Source organism: Oncorhynchus gorbuscha, linkage group LG24 (assembly GCF_021184085.1).
Source record: "Oncorhynchus gorbuscha isolate QuinsamMale2020 ecotype Even-year linkage group LG24, OgorEven_v1.0, whole genome shotgun sequence".
NCBI classification, from domain to species: Eukaryota; Metazoa; Chordata; class Actinopteri; order Salmoniformes; family Salmonidae; genus Oncorhynchus; species Oncorhynchus gorbuscha.
In genome coordinates, this window is record NC_060196.1 from 42,847,712 (window position 1) to 42,862,554 (window position 14,843).

A 14,843-nucleotide genomic window follows, 5' to 3' on the forward strand; every position below is an offset into this window, starting at 1 on the left:
AAGTTGGGATTAGGTGTCAAATCATTCTCATTCATATAGGATTGGGATCATTTTGTAAACAGATTTAGGGCTCCAATCAATTCGTATCTCAGACGTGTAGCTTTACAGTGAGACTGAAATTTAAAGGCAATGTTCCCACATTAGCGGAGACTGCATTCACAGTACAGGCGGCGTCTGTCTGCTCAATGGAAAATAACCTTTTACATTTTTATGGAGCAACCTGTAACGCTTCAGAGATCCAGATTGAATAGAGCCTATAGTTTGGACCACACATACTTTGATGTAACAGATCAGTAACTTTGATGTATGATAGTTTCATTTTTGGGTGAAGTGTTCCTCTACTGTTACCAAGAAGTAACGTTGATAGAACATTGACACATCATAACATCCCAGTGCTGTCATTTACCATTCTGGTAGAGTTCATCCAGGCCGGCTGTCTGTCTGCTGCGGTTCTTTGGGTCGCCAGTATGTCAGTACAGTTCATGCACACATACTACACACCTGTCTCTAACACACACTATAAACTCTCCTCTCTTTCTCAGCTGATGCTCTTGACTGCCCATCACTTCTAGAGAGAGAGAGAAAGAGAAAGCATAAAGGGGGGTGAGAGAGCCATAGAGAGAGAAAGAGAAAGCACAAAGGGGGGGGGGTGAGAGAGCCATAGAGAGAGAAAGAGAAAGAGATTGCATAAAGGGGGGGGTGAGAGAGCCATAGAGAGAGAAAGAGAAAGCATAAAGGGGGGAGAGCCATAGAGAGAGAAAGAGAAAGAGAAAGCATAAAGGGGGGGGGGGGTTGAGAGAGCCATAGAGAGAGAAAGAGAAAGCACAAAGGGGGGGGCGAGAGAAAGAGAAGCATAAAAGGGGGGTTGGGGTGAGAGAGCCAGAGAGAGAGAAAGAGAAAGCATAAAGGGGGGGGGGTGAGAGAGCCATAGAGAGAGAAAGAGAAATCACAAAGGGGGGGGGGCGAGAGAGCCATAGAGAGAGAAAGAGAAAGCATAAAGGGGGGGGTGAGAGAGCCAGAGAGAGAGAAAGAGAAAGCATAAGGGGGGGGGGGGTGAGAGAGCCATAGAGAGAGAAAGAGAAAGCATAAAGGGGGGGGGTGAGAGAGCCATAGAGAGCGAAAGAGAAAGCATAAAGGGGGGGGGGGGTGAGAGAGCCATAGAGAGAGAAAGAGAAAGCACGGGGGGGGGGGTGAGAGAGCCATAGAGAGAGAAAGAGAAAGCACAGGGGGTGAGAGAGCCATAGAGAGAGATAGAGAAAGCATAAAGGGGGTGGGTGGGTTGGGGTGAGAGAGCCAGAGAGAGAGAAAGAGAAAGCATAAAGGGGGGGGTGAGAGAGAAAGAGAAGCATAAAGGGGGGGGTTGGGGTGAGAGAGCCAGAGAGAGAGAAAGAGAAAGCACAGGGGGGTGAGAGAGCCAGAGAGAGAGAAAGAGAAAGCACAAGGGGGGGGGGTGAGAGAGAAAGAGAAAGCATAAAGGGGTGGGGGGTGAGAGAGCCATAGAGAGAGAAAGAGAAAGCATAAAGGGGGGGGGTGAGAGAGCCATAGAGAGAGAAAGAGAAAGCATAAAGGGGGTGGGGGGGTGAGAGAGCCAGAGAGAGAGAAAGAGAAAGCATAAAGGGGGGGGGGTGAGAGAGCCATAGAGAGAGAAAGAGAAAGCATAAAGGGGGGGTGAGAGAGCCATAGAGAGCGAAAGAGAAAGCATAAGGGGGGGGGGGTGAGAGAGCCATAGAGAGAGAAAGAGAAAGCACGGGGGGGGGGGTGAGAGAGCCATAGAGAGAGAAAAAGAAAGCACAGGGGGGGGTGAGAGAGCCATAGAGAGAGAAAGAGAAAGCATAAAGGGGGGGGTTGGGGTGAGAGAGCCAGAGAGAGAGAAAGAGAAAGCATAAAGGGGGGGTGAGAGAGAAAGAGAAAGCATAAAGGGGGTGGAGGGGGTGAGAGAGCCATAGAGAGAGAAAGAGAAAGCATAAAGGGGGGGGGGTGAGAGAGCCATAGAGAGAGAAAGAGAAAGCATAAAGGGGGTGGGGGGTGAGAGAGCCATAGAGAGAGAAAGAGAAAGCACAAAGGGGGGGGGGGTGAGAGAGAAAGAGAGAGAGAAAGAGAAAGCACAAAGGGGGGGTGAGAGAGAAAGAGAAAGCATAAAGGGGTGGGGGGTGAGAGAGCCATAGAGAGAGAAAGAGAAAGCATAAAGGGGGTGGGGGGTGAGAGAGCCATAGAGAGAGAAAGAGAAAGCACAAAGGGGGGGGGTGAGAGAGCCATAGAGAGAGAGAAAGAGAAAGCACAAAGGGGGGTGAGAGAGAAAGAGAAAGCATAAAGGGGGTGGGGGGGTGAGAGAGCCATAGAGAGAGAAAGAGAAAGCATAAAGGGGGGGGGTGAGAGAGCCAGAGAGAGAGAAAGAGAAAGCATAAAGGGGGGGGTGAGAGAGCCATAGAGAGAGAAAGAGAAAGCACAGGGGGGGGGTGAGAGAGCCAGAGAGAGAGAGAAAGAGAAAGCACAAAGGGGGTGAGAGAGAAAGAGAAAGCATAAAGGGGGTGGGGGGTGAGAGAGCCATAGAGAGAGAAAGAGAAAGCACAGGGGGTGAGAGAGCCATAGAGAGAGAAAGAGAAAGCATAAAGGGGGGGGTGAGAGAGCCAGAGAGAGAGAAAGAGAAAGCATAAAGGGGGGTGAGAGAGCCATAGAGAGAGAAAGAGAAAGCAGAAAGGGGGGGGTGAGAGAGCCAGAGAGAGAGAAAGAGAAAGCATAAAGGGGGTGGGGGAGAGAGAGAGAAAGAGAAAGCATAAAGGGGTGGGGGGTGAGAGAGCCATAGAGAGAGAAAGAGAAAGCATAAAGGGGTGGGGGTGAGAGAGCCATAGAGAGAGAAAGAGAAAGCATAAAGGGGGGTGGGGGGGGGTGAGAGAGCCATAGAGAGAGAAAGAGAAAGCACAGGGGGGTGAGAGAGCCATAGAGAGAGAAAGAGAAAGCATAAAGGGGGGGTGAGAGAGCCAGAGAGAGAGAAAGAGAAAGCATAAAGGGGGGGGGGGGGGTGAGAGAGCCAGAGAGAGAGAAAGAGAAAGCACAAAGGGGGGGGGGTGAGAGAGCCAGAGAGAGAGAAAGAGAAAGCATAAAGGGGGTGGGGGGTGAGGGCCATAGAGAGAGAAAGAGAAAGCATAAAGGGGGTGGGGGGTGAGAGAGCCATAGAGAGAGAAAGAGAAAGCATAAAGGGGGGGGGGGTGAGAGAGCCATAGAGAGAGAAAGAGAAAGCATAAAGGGGGGGTGGGGGGTGAGAGAGCCAGAGAGAGAAAGAGAAAGCATAAAGGGGGTGGGGGGTGAGAGAGCCAGAGAGAGAGAAAGAGAAAGCATAAAGGGGGGGGGGTGAGAGAGCCAGAGAGAGAGAAAGCATAAAGGGGGGGGGGGGGTGAGAGAGCCATAGAGAGAGAGAGAAAGCATAAAGGGGGTGGGGGGTGAGAGAGCCATAGAGAGAGAGAAAGCATAAAGGGGGTGGGGGGTGAGAGAGCCATAGAGAGAGAGAAAGCATAAAGGGGTGGGGGTGAGAGAGCCAGAGAGAGAAAGAGAAAGCACAAAGGGGGTGGGGGGTGAGAGAGCCATAGAGAGAAAGAGAAAGCATAAGGGGGGGGGTGAGAGAGCCATAGAGAGAGAGAAAGCATAAAGGGGGGGGGGTGAGAGAGCCATAGAGAGAGAAAGAGAAAGCATAAAGGGGGGGGGGTTGAGAGAGCCATAGAGAGAGAAAGCATAAAGGGGGGGGGGGTGAGAGAGCCATAGAGAGAGAGAAAGCATAAAGGGGGGGGGTGAGAGAGCCATAGAGAGAGAGAAAGCATAAAGGGGGTGGGGGGTGAGAGAGCCAGAGAGAGAGAGAAGAGAAAGCATAAACAGGGGGTGAGAGAGAGAGAAGAGAAAGCACAGGGGGTGGGGGGTGAGAGAGAAAGAGAAAGCACAGGGGGTGAGAGAGAAAGAGAAAGCACAGGGGGGGTGAGAGAGAAAGAGAAAGCACAGGGGGTGAGAGAGAAAGAGAAAGCACAGGGGGGGGTGAGAGAGAAAGAGAAAGCACAGGGGGGGTGAGAGAGAAAGAGAAAGCACAGGGGGGTGAGAGAGAAAGAGAAAGCACAGGGGGGTAGAGAGAAAGAGAAAGGGGGGGTGAGAGAGAAAGAGAAAGCACAGGGGGGGGGTGAGAGAGAAAGAGAAAGCACAGGGGGGGGTGAGAGAGAAAGAGAAAGCACAGGGGGGTGAGAGAGAAAGAGAAAGCACAGGGGGGGTGAGAGAGAAAGAGAAAGCACAGGGGGGTGAGAGAGAAAGAGAAAGCACAGGGGGGTGAGAGAGAAAGAGAAAGCACAGGGGGGTGAGAGAGAAAGAGAAAGCACAGGGGGGTGAGAGAGAAAGAGAAAGCACAGGGGTGGGGGTGAGAGAGAAAGAGAAAGCACAGGGGGTGAGAGAGAAAGAGAAAGCACAGGGGGGTGAGAGAGAAAGAGAAAGCACAGGGGGTGAGAGAGAAAGAGAAAGCACAGGGGGGGTGAGAGAGAAAGAGAAAGCACAGGGGGTGAGAGAGAAAGAGAAAGCACAGGGGGGGGGGGGGTGAGAGAGAAAGAGAAAGCACAGGGGGGTGAGAGAGAAAGAGAAAGCACAGGGGGGTGAGAGAGAAAGAGAAAGCACAGGGGGGTGAGAGAGAAAGAGAAAGCACAGGGGGGTGAGAGAGAAAGAGAAAGCACAGGGGGGGGGGGTGAGAGAGAAAGAGAAAGCACAGGGGGTGAGAGAGAAAGAGAAAGCACAGGGGGGTGAGAGAGAAAGAGAAAGCACAGGGGGGTGAGAGAGAAAGAGAAAGCACAGGGGGGGGTGAGAGAGAAAGAGAAAGCACAGGGGGGGGTGAGAGAGAAAGAGAAAGCACAGGGGGGGGTGAGAGAGAAAGAGAAAGCACAGGGGGGTGAGAGAGAAAGAGAAAGCACAGGGGGTGAGAGAGAAAGAGAAAGCACAGGGGGGGGGGTGAGAGAGAAAGAGAAAGCACAGGGGGGGGTGAGAGAGAAAGAGAAAGCACAGGGGGGTGAGAGAGAAAGAGAAAGCACAGGGGGGTGAGAGAGAAAGAGAAAGCACAGGGGGGGAGAGAGAAAGGAGAAAGCACAGGGGGTGAGAGAGAAAGAGAAAGCACAGGGGGGTGAGAGAGAAAGAGAAAGCACAGGGGGGTGAGAGAGAAAGAGAAAGCACAGGGGGGTGAGAGAGAAAGAGAAAGCACAGGGGGGGGTGAGAGAGAAAGAGAAAGCACAGGGGGGGGTGAGAGAGAAAGAGAAAGCACAGGGGGGGGTGAGAGAGAAAGAGAAAGCACAGGGGGTGAGAGAGAAAGAGAAAGCACAGGGGGTGAGAGAGAAAGAGAAAGCACAGGGGGGTGAGAGAGAAAGAGAAAGCACAGGGGGGTGAGAGAGAAAGAGAAAGGGGGGGTGAGAGAGAAAGAGAAAGCACAGGGGGTGAGAGAGAAAGAGAAAGCACAGGGGGTGAGAGAGAAAGAGAAAGCACAGGGGGGTGAGAGAGAAAGAGAAAGCACAGGGGGGGGTGAGAGAGAAAGAGAAAGCACAGGGGGTGAGAGAGAAAGAGAAAGCACAGGGGGGGTGAGAGAGAAAGAGAAAGCACAGGGGGTGAGAGAGAAAGAGAAAGCACAGGGGGGGGGGGGGGGGTGAGAGAGAAAGAGAAAGCACAGGGGGGGGAGAGCCAGAGAGAGAGAAAGAGAAGGGAGATGGACAGCCATTAACAGGACAGCCGTGATGTTTGACTAGAAGGTTACACCCACACACACACACACACACACACACACACACACACACACACACACACACACACACACACACACACACACACACACACACACACACACACACACACACACACACACACACACACACACACACACACACACACACACATTGTGACTTTACAGTCCCAAATAGGGAAAGAGAAATGTGTGAATAACCAGCAGAGGGAGGCAGAGAAATGATGAATAGGAGTCAGATTATGTTTGGTGGAGAGGGAGAGATGGAGGGATGTATACAAAAGAAACACAGTAAGACCTTGTGAAAAAAAATGAAAAGCCAAATGAGAGTGGAATGGTATCTTAAAAACCACATTCACACACAATCATATCCATTGTCAGCAGTGTTGGGGAGTAGTGAACTACATGTAGTTCAACTAGTAATTTAAAAAATTAAAAATCGTAGCTTGGTGGTGGTTGAACTAAATAAAAATCTTAGTAGTTATTATATATAATATATAATAGCACACTGTTTTTGGTTTCTCATTGGTTCTGGGAACGAAGCCATACGTTTCCTGACCGGTAAAACAGAACGTTTAAAAAACATGTTTAAAAAATACTTTTAATAACACTGCTAGCTTAGGTTAACTGTTTTTAACTCGAAGCACAGGACACATTAAATGAATTTGCTTCATCATGCAAACACATATTTTTTTATTGTGGCACGGGGTCAGCGAACGGAAGTCCGAGAGGACAAATGAATGAAACAATTATTCCCATGTTATGTCGAGATCACAACTTATTTTATCTCATTATCACGACATGACAAAAGTTGTTTTGTCGAGATCACAAGATAAACTATAAATAGGAGTGGACATATTGATGACAGATTGACAGTATGGTTGGGACGGCAGCACATACGTTTTTATTGATTGCTACACTAAGGGACGGTACATTTCATGCTAACATCATGCTTTCATTTGTGTTTGGAGCTCATTATCAGTTTAGAAGTTAGAATGCTAGCAAGCTAAATGTCCCTCGCCTTGAGCTAAGAGCTCTTGGGGCATCTAAACCCTTGTGGGGCATTTAAGCCATGAACGATGGCTGACAGGCAGCCCTGTCTCCCAGTCTGTGTGCCAACCCCAAGACCACAGCCAATCGCATTCAAACAACAACACAACTAACTTGACTAGTCTTGCGGTTGGGTAAGCTAGCTAGGTAGTTTTGTTAGCTAGCGAGCTTGTAATCTATCTTGTTATCTAGCTTGCTTAACTGATACAGTGTGTGTATAATTGTAAGGGACACCATGTTTTATGGATAATATTTAAAAGTACAAAGTGGGTGAGCTCCATTCCTGACAGGCTGATCAGATACAGTAGCAGCCTCAGAGGCTGATCAGATACAGTAGCAGCCTCAGAGGCTGATCAGATACAGTAGCAGCCTCAGAGCCTGATCAGATACAGTAGCAGCCTCAGAGGCTGATCAGATACAGTAGCAGCCTCAGAGGCTGATCAGATACAGTAGCAGCCTCAGAGCCTGATCAGATACAGTAGCAGCCTCAGAGGCTGATCAGATACAGTAGCAGCCTCAGAGGCTGATCAGATACAGTAGCAGCCTCAGAGGCTGATCAGATACAGTAGCAGCCTCAGAGGCTGATCAGATACAGTAGCAGCCTCAGAGGCTGATCAGATACAGTAGCAGCCTCAGAGGCTGATCAGATACAGTAGCAGCCTCAGAGGCTGATCAGATACAGTAGCAGCCTCAGAGGCTGATCAAATACAGTAGCAGCCTCAGAGGCTGATCAGATACAGTAGCAGCCTCAGAGGCTGATCAGATACAGTAGCAGCCTCAGAGGCTGATCAAATACAGTAGCAGCCTCAGAGGCTGATAAATCAGGATTCTGCCCTTTTGGCTGTTTCATGGGTCAAGCTCCTTGCAGGCAGATTAGCAGTCAAGGGCATTATGTATATGTGACCGACCGCCTTGATTCGGTCTTATGTAGCAAAATTTGAAATAGTGTTTTTTACATTGGATAAAAGCAGAGACTCAGAGCTACAAAATGGTATATCATACACTGCATCTGAGGAACAATGGGAAAGTCATTCTGCTTTGAAAATGTATAAACTTGTCAAATCAAATCAAACTTTGTCACATGCGCCGAAAACTACAAGTGTAGACTTTGCCATGAAATTCTTACTTACAAGCCCTTAACCAGCAGTGCAGTTCAAGAAGAGTTAAGAAAATATTGACCGAGTAGACTAAAATAAAAAGTAATAATGAAAGGTATCACAATAAGAATAACAATAATGAGGCTATACAGAGGGCCCTGGTACCGAATCAGTGTGCAGGGGTACAGGTTAGTTTGTACATGTAGGTGGGAGTGAAGTGACTATGCATAGATAATAAACAGAGAGTAGCAGCAGTGTTGAAAAATGTTGGGGGGGGTCAATGTAAATTGTCCGGTGGCTTTATTGTTCAGTAGTCTTATGGCTTGGGGGTAGAAGCTGTTGAGAAGCCTTTTCGTCCTAGACTTGGTACTCCGGTAGCGCTTGCAGTGTGGTAGCAGAGAAAACAGTTTATAACTTGGTTGACAATTTTTCTCTGACAATTTAATGGGCTTTCCTCTGACACCGCCTATTGTATAGGTCCTGGATGGCAGGAAGCTTGGCCCCAGTAATGTACTGGGCCGGTCACACTACCCTCTGTAGCGCCTTACGGACAGATGCCGAGCAGTTGCCATACCATGTGTCTCTCAATGGTATAGCTGTAGAACCCTTTGAGGATCTGAGGACCCATGCCAAATATTTTCAGTCTCCTGAGGGGGAAAAGGTTTTGGAATGCCCTCTTCACGACTGTCTTGGCATGTTTGGACCATGATAGTTCGCTGGTGATGTGGACACCAAGGAACTTGAAACTCTCGACCCACTCCACTACAGCCCCGTCAATGTTAATGGGGGCCTGTTCGGCCCGCCTTTTCCTGTAGTCCACGATCAGCTCCTTGTCTTGCTCACATTGAGGGAGAGGTTGTTGTCCTGGCACCACACTGTCAGTTCTCTGAGCTCTTCCCTATAGGCCGTCTCATCGTTGTCGGAGATCAGGCCTACCACTGTTGTGTCGTCAGAAAACTTAATGATGGTGTTGGAGTTGTGTTTGGCCACGCAGTCGTGGGTGAACAGGGAATACAGGAAGGGACTAAGTACACACCTCTGAGGGGCCCCAGTGTTAAGGATCAGCGTGGCAGAAGTATTGTTCCTACTCTTACCACCTGGGGGCGGCCTGTCAGGAAGTCCAGGATCCAGTTGCAGAGGGAGGTGTTTAGTTCCAGAGTCCTTTGCTTATTGATGAGCTTTGTGGGCACTATGGTGTTGAACGTTGAGCTGTCGTCAATGAATAGCATTCTCACATAGGTGTTTCTTTTGTCCAGGTGAGAAAGGGCAGTGTGCAGTGCGATTGAGATTGCGTCATCTATGGATCTGTTGGGAGTGGTATGCGAATTGGAGTTGGTCTAGGGTGTCTGGGAGGATGCTGTTGATATTAGCCATGACCAGCCTTTCAAAGCACTTCATGGCTACCTTCATGGCTAACGTGAGTGCCACAGGGCGGTAATCATGTTACCTTCACTTCCTTGGGCACAGGGACTACGGTGGTCTGCTTGAAACATGTAGGTATTACAGACTCGGTCAGGGAGAGGTTGAAAATTTCAGTGAAGACACTTGACAGTTGGTCCGCACATGCTTTGAGTACAAGTCCTGGTCATCCGTCTGGCCCAGCAGCTTTGTGAATGTTGACCTGTTTTGTTCACATCGGCTACCGAGAGCGTAATCACACAGTCATCCAGAACAGCTGGTGCTCTCGTGCATGCTTCAATGTTGCCTGCCTCAAACCGAGCATAAATAAATTTAGCTAATCTGGTAGGCTCGCGTCACTGGGCAGCTTGTGTCTGGGTTTCCCTTTGTAATCCGTAATAGTTTTCAAGCCCTGAATTCGGAGTAGATAGCCAGAGTGAATTTACCAGCTACATCTATCAACAGTTTTTGCAGTGACATTCTATTGAAATGGTTACTTGCATGTAGCTAGCTAGCTAAACAATTAGCCATAAACCCAACTCATGATGAATCTGCAGGTAGCTAACCAACCAGGTTCAATGTTATCTAGCTAACATTAAGCTATATCTAGCAAAGCAATTGGCTCTGAGATACAAATAATAAGATCATACACATAACGTTAGCTAGCGAGCCAGCCAGCTAACGTTAGCTGGCTAGCTAACAGTACACTTTAACTTGAAATGAAAATGACTTTCTGTCAAAATTAGAAACGTTTAATATCTGAAAATGTAGCTAGCTAGACTATCTTACCTGTATACATCATTGGTGGATGCTTCTCCATGTCATGGATGCCATGGTTGCCCTTAATTTGAAGATGTAATCCAGAGACAGGTGTTTTCTTCATCTCCTCACCTATCATACTCTAATTCCACTGATTTCAAAACTAGGTCCTTCAGAAAGTGAAGATAGGGCCTCCCGGATGGCGCAGTGGTTTAGGGCGCTGTACTGCAGCGCCAGCTGTGCTAATCCATCCACCTGACAGGTGTGGCATATCAAGAAGCTGAAAATAAAAGGCCACTCTAAAATGTGCAGTTTTGTCACACAACACAATGCCACAGATGTCTCAAGTTTTGAGGGAGTGTAGAATTGGCATGCTGTCTGCAAGAATGTCCACGAGAGCTGTTGTCAAATAATTTTATGTTAATTTCTCTACACTAAGCCGCCTCCAAAGACGTTTTAAAGAATTTGGCAGTACGTCCAAACGGCCTCACAACCTCAGACCATGTGTCACCACACCAGCCCAGGACCTCCACATCCAGCTTCTTCACCTGCGGGATCGTCTGAGACCAGCCACTTGGACAGCTGGTGAAACTGAGAAGATTTTCAGTCTGTAATAAAGCCCTTTGGTGGGGAACAACTCATTCTAATTGTCAGGGCCTGGCTCCCCAGTGGGTGGGCCTATGCCCTCCCAGGCCCACCCATGGCTGCGCCCCTGCACAGTCATTTGAAATACATAGATTAGGGCCTAAAGAATTTATTTCAATTGAATGATTTCCTTATATGAACTCAGTAAAATAATTTTAAATTGTTGCATGTTGCGTTTATATTTCTGTTCAGTATATACAGGGCATTCAGAACCCTTTTTCACCTTTTCCACATTTTGTTACAGCCTTATTCTAAAATGTTTTTTCCCCAATTGTCTGCAGATACTCTCAGGTTGGATGGGGAGCATCGCTGCACAGCTATTTTCAGAGATGTTAGATCGGGTTTAAGTCTGCGCTCTGGCTGGACCACTCAAGGACATTCAGCGACTTGTCCCGAAGCCACTCCTGCATTGTCTTCATCTCTGTGCTTAGGGTCATTGTCCTGTTGGACAACACCCCTGTCTAAGGTCCCGAGCGCTCTGGAGCATGTTTTCATCAAGGATCTCTCTGTAATTTGCGCCGTTCATTTTCCCTTGATCCTGACTAGTCTCCCAGTCTCTGCCGCTGAAAAACATCCCCACAGCATGATGCTGCCACCACCATGCTTCCCTGTAGGGATTTTTTTATTTTACCTTTATTTAACTAGGCAAGTCAGGTATTCTTATTTACAATGACAGCCTTGGAACAGTGGGTTAACTGCCTTGTTCAGGGGTAGAATGACAGATTTTCACCTAGTCAGCTTAGGGATTCGATCTAGAAACCTTTCGGTTACTGGCCCAACGCTCTAACCACTAGGCTACCTGCCGCCCCATATATGGTTGGTGCCAGGTTTACTCCAGACATGAGGCTTGGCATTCAGGCAAAGAGTTCAGTCTTGGTTTCATCAGACCAGAGAATCTTGTTTCTCATGGTCTGAGAGTCCTTTATGTGCCTTTTGGCCATCTCTAAGTGGGCTGTCATGTGCCTTTTACTGAGGAGTGGCTTCTGTCTGGCCACTCTATCATAAAGGCCTGATTGGTAGAGTGCTGCAGAGATGGTTGTCCTTTTGGAAGGTTCTCCCATCTCCACAGAGGAACTCTGAGACTCTGTCATAGTGACCATCGGATTCTTGGTTACCTCCCTGACAAAGGCCCTTCTCCCCCGATTGCTCAGTTTTACCGGGCGGACAGCTCTCGAAAGAGTCTTCCATTTAAGAATGATGGAGGCAACTGTGTTCTTGGGGACATTCATTGCTGCATAAATGTTTTGGTATCTTTCCCCAGATCTGTGCCTCGACACAATCCTGTCTCTACAGACAATTCCTTCGAACTCATGGCTTGTTGTTTTTTTACATGCACTGTCATCTTTGGGACCTTATATAGACCGGTTTGTTCCTTTTCAAATAATGTTCAATCAATTGAATTTACCACAGGTGGATTCCAATCAAGTTGTAGAAACATCTCAAGGATGATCAATGAAAACAGGATGCACCTGAGCTCAATTTCAAGTCTCATAGCAAAGGGTCTGAAAACTTATGTGAATAAGGTATCTGTTTTTTATTTGTAATAAATGTGTTTATTACAAATACAAAAAACTGTTTTCACTTTGTCATTATGGGGTATTTTGTGTAGATTGATGAGGGGCAGCAGGTAGCCTAGTGGTTAGAGCATTGGGCCAGTAACCGAAATCTGACAAGGTAAAAATCTGTCATTCTGCCCCTCAACAAGGCAGTTAACCCACTGTTTCTAGGCTGTCATTGAAATAAGAATTTGTTCTTAACTGACTTGCCTAGTTAAATGAAGGGGGGACATTATTTAATCCATTTTAGAATAAGGCTGTATTGTAACAAAATGTAAAAAAGTCAAGGGGTTTCTGAATGCACTGTATATTTCCAGGCTTGAGGTCAATGAGGAGAGTTACCCCGCAGAAAAAGAAGAAGAGCATGGTAAGAGTGTAGAAAGCAGATGATAAGTTTGAATCCGATGAAGATAGCAACGAGGGAAAAAGTATGTCGAGGAAGATTGGTGTCAAGTACAACCAGAATGAGCTATACTCCAGACCAAGCTGATATATATCACTAGCCACTTTAAACAATGCTACCTTATATAATGTTACTTACCCTACATTATTCATCTCATATACATATGTATATACTGTACTCTACAACATCGACTGCATCCTTATGTAACACATGTATCACTAGCCACTTTAACTATGCCACTTTGTTTACTTTGTCTACATACTCATCTCATATGTATATACTGTACTCGATACCATCTACTGTATGCTGCTCTGTACCATCACTCATTCATATATCCTTATGTACATGTTCCTTATCCCCTTACACTGTGTATAAGACAGTAGTTTTGGAATTGTTAGTTAGATTACTTGTTGGTTATCACTGCATTGTCGGAACTAGAAGCACAAGCATTTCGCTACACTCGCATTAACATCTGCTAACCATGTGTATGTGACAAATAAAATTTGATTTGATTTGATTTCAGAGGGGTTGGGTTAAATGCGGCAGACATATTTCGGTTGAATGCCATCAGTTGTGCAACTGACTAGGTATCCCCTTTCTTTGTAAAGGAAGAGAATGAGGATGAATTATCTGAAGTGGCAAGTGTGGTGAAGATCTCGATGGTCATGATAAAGATAAATCTGGTCCAGTAGGAATGAAATCTTTGGAGAAAGTGGACCCCTGCCCTTTTTTGGGTACTGTTGAAGTGGATTTATGGTGGGTTTTTTGGTGTTTCTTCTGCCCAGAGGGAGCAGGCAGTCCGCATCACGTGGAAGAGGACAATACCTGTTACTTGAGGTGATTACTGGGGTAGTGGTAATGGTGCAGGTGGATCAACTGAAGTTGAAGATTCCAGGTGTCTGTGACGCCCGCCATTTGGTGCGACACAAACCCGTTGGCAAGCGTGGTGAAACAGTAGAATCACTCTCTGTCCTTTTTAGTTTTGATGTTGAGATGTTTGATGTTTACCCGACAAAGTAATGTTACGAAATATCAGTTATCCTGTACGAGCTTTTGTGCCACACCCATTATGTGTTTTCAGGTGCCAAGCTCACGGTAATGCCGCAGCAGTGTGTAGGAAGGCAACTCCTAGATTTGAGAAGTGTGCAAGAGGGCATGGGACAAAGGAGTGCGTAGTATCGGTGAAAGAAGTGGTATGTGTTAACTGTAGGGATGCCCATGTTGCTGGGGATCAGAAGTGTCCGGTGCGAGAGGCAGGTTGAGGTTGCCAGGGTGAGAGTTGTACAGAAGGTGTCGTATGCTGAGGCAGTGAGGAAAGTAGAAGAAGATGGGTCAAGTGTGAGGGATCCTAAGAGGCTCCTGGTGAGTTGGCGACTTTTGTCAGTACAGAGTGATAGGCCTACAAATGAAATATGCTTCAGTAATGTTGGCTTTGTAGCAGTCATTGTCATGGTTATCAACTGTACTGCAGGAATCGAAGTTACCGAAAATAGTGTTGTGGTGGCAGGTGCAGAGAATTACTTGGGATTACGAGATTTTATTGCAGAAGAGTTACGGGGCCATCAGGGCCATCGGCCTGGTGTAGGATTAGATGGGGTCAAAATAGTGGAATGGGATGGTGGGTTTTAATGAGTGTAAGGTTAAGTTGGCAGGATAATTCTTTCTCTTTTCTCCTTTTTGTATTCAAAGAATGTCCTAAGAATGTTATTTAAACCCCACCGAAGAAGAAGAAAAGCGGTTTGTAGATGCTGAGAACAGAATGTATTTGTTTTTAAATAAATAACATTCTTAGAACGTTACTAATGTTTTTCTTGTGTTCTTTTATGGAAAGTGTTGTTAATGTTCTGAGAACATGACTAAGGTAACCAGAAAACGTTATGTTGAAGTACTGAAATTCCCACAGAATGTTGTTTCTGAACGTTTGACATTCCCACAGAATGTTGTTTCTGAACGTTTGACATTCCCACAGAATGTTGTTTCTGAACGTTTGACATTCCCACAGAATGTTGTTTCTGAACGTTTGACATTCCCACAGAATGTTGTTTCTGAACGTTTGACATTCCCACAGAATGTTGTTTCTGAACGTTTGACATTCCCACAGAATGTTGTTTCTGAACGTTTGACATTCCCACAGAATGTTGTTTCTGAACGTTTGACATTCCCACAGAATGCTGTTTCTGAACGTTTGACAT

The 14,843-nt window shown here is 46.9% G+C and overlaps 1 protein-coding gene across 1 annotated transcript in view; it reads right to left on the bottom strand.

Moving 5' to 3' along the window:
• LOC124012245 (proteoglycan 4-like) overlaps positions 1-14,843 on the bottom strand; it is a 51,804-nt gene that overhangs the window by 2,548 nt on the left and 34,413 nt on the right. The gene's annotated exons all lie outside the window — the stretch shown is intronic.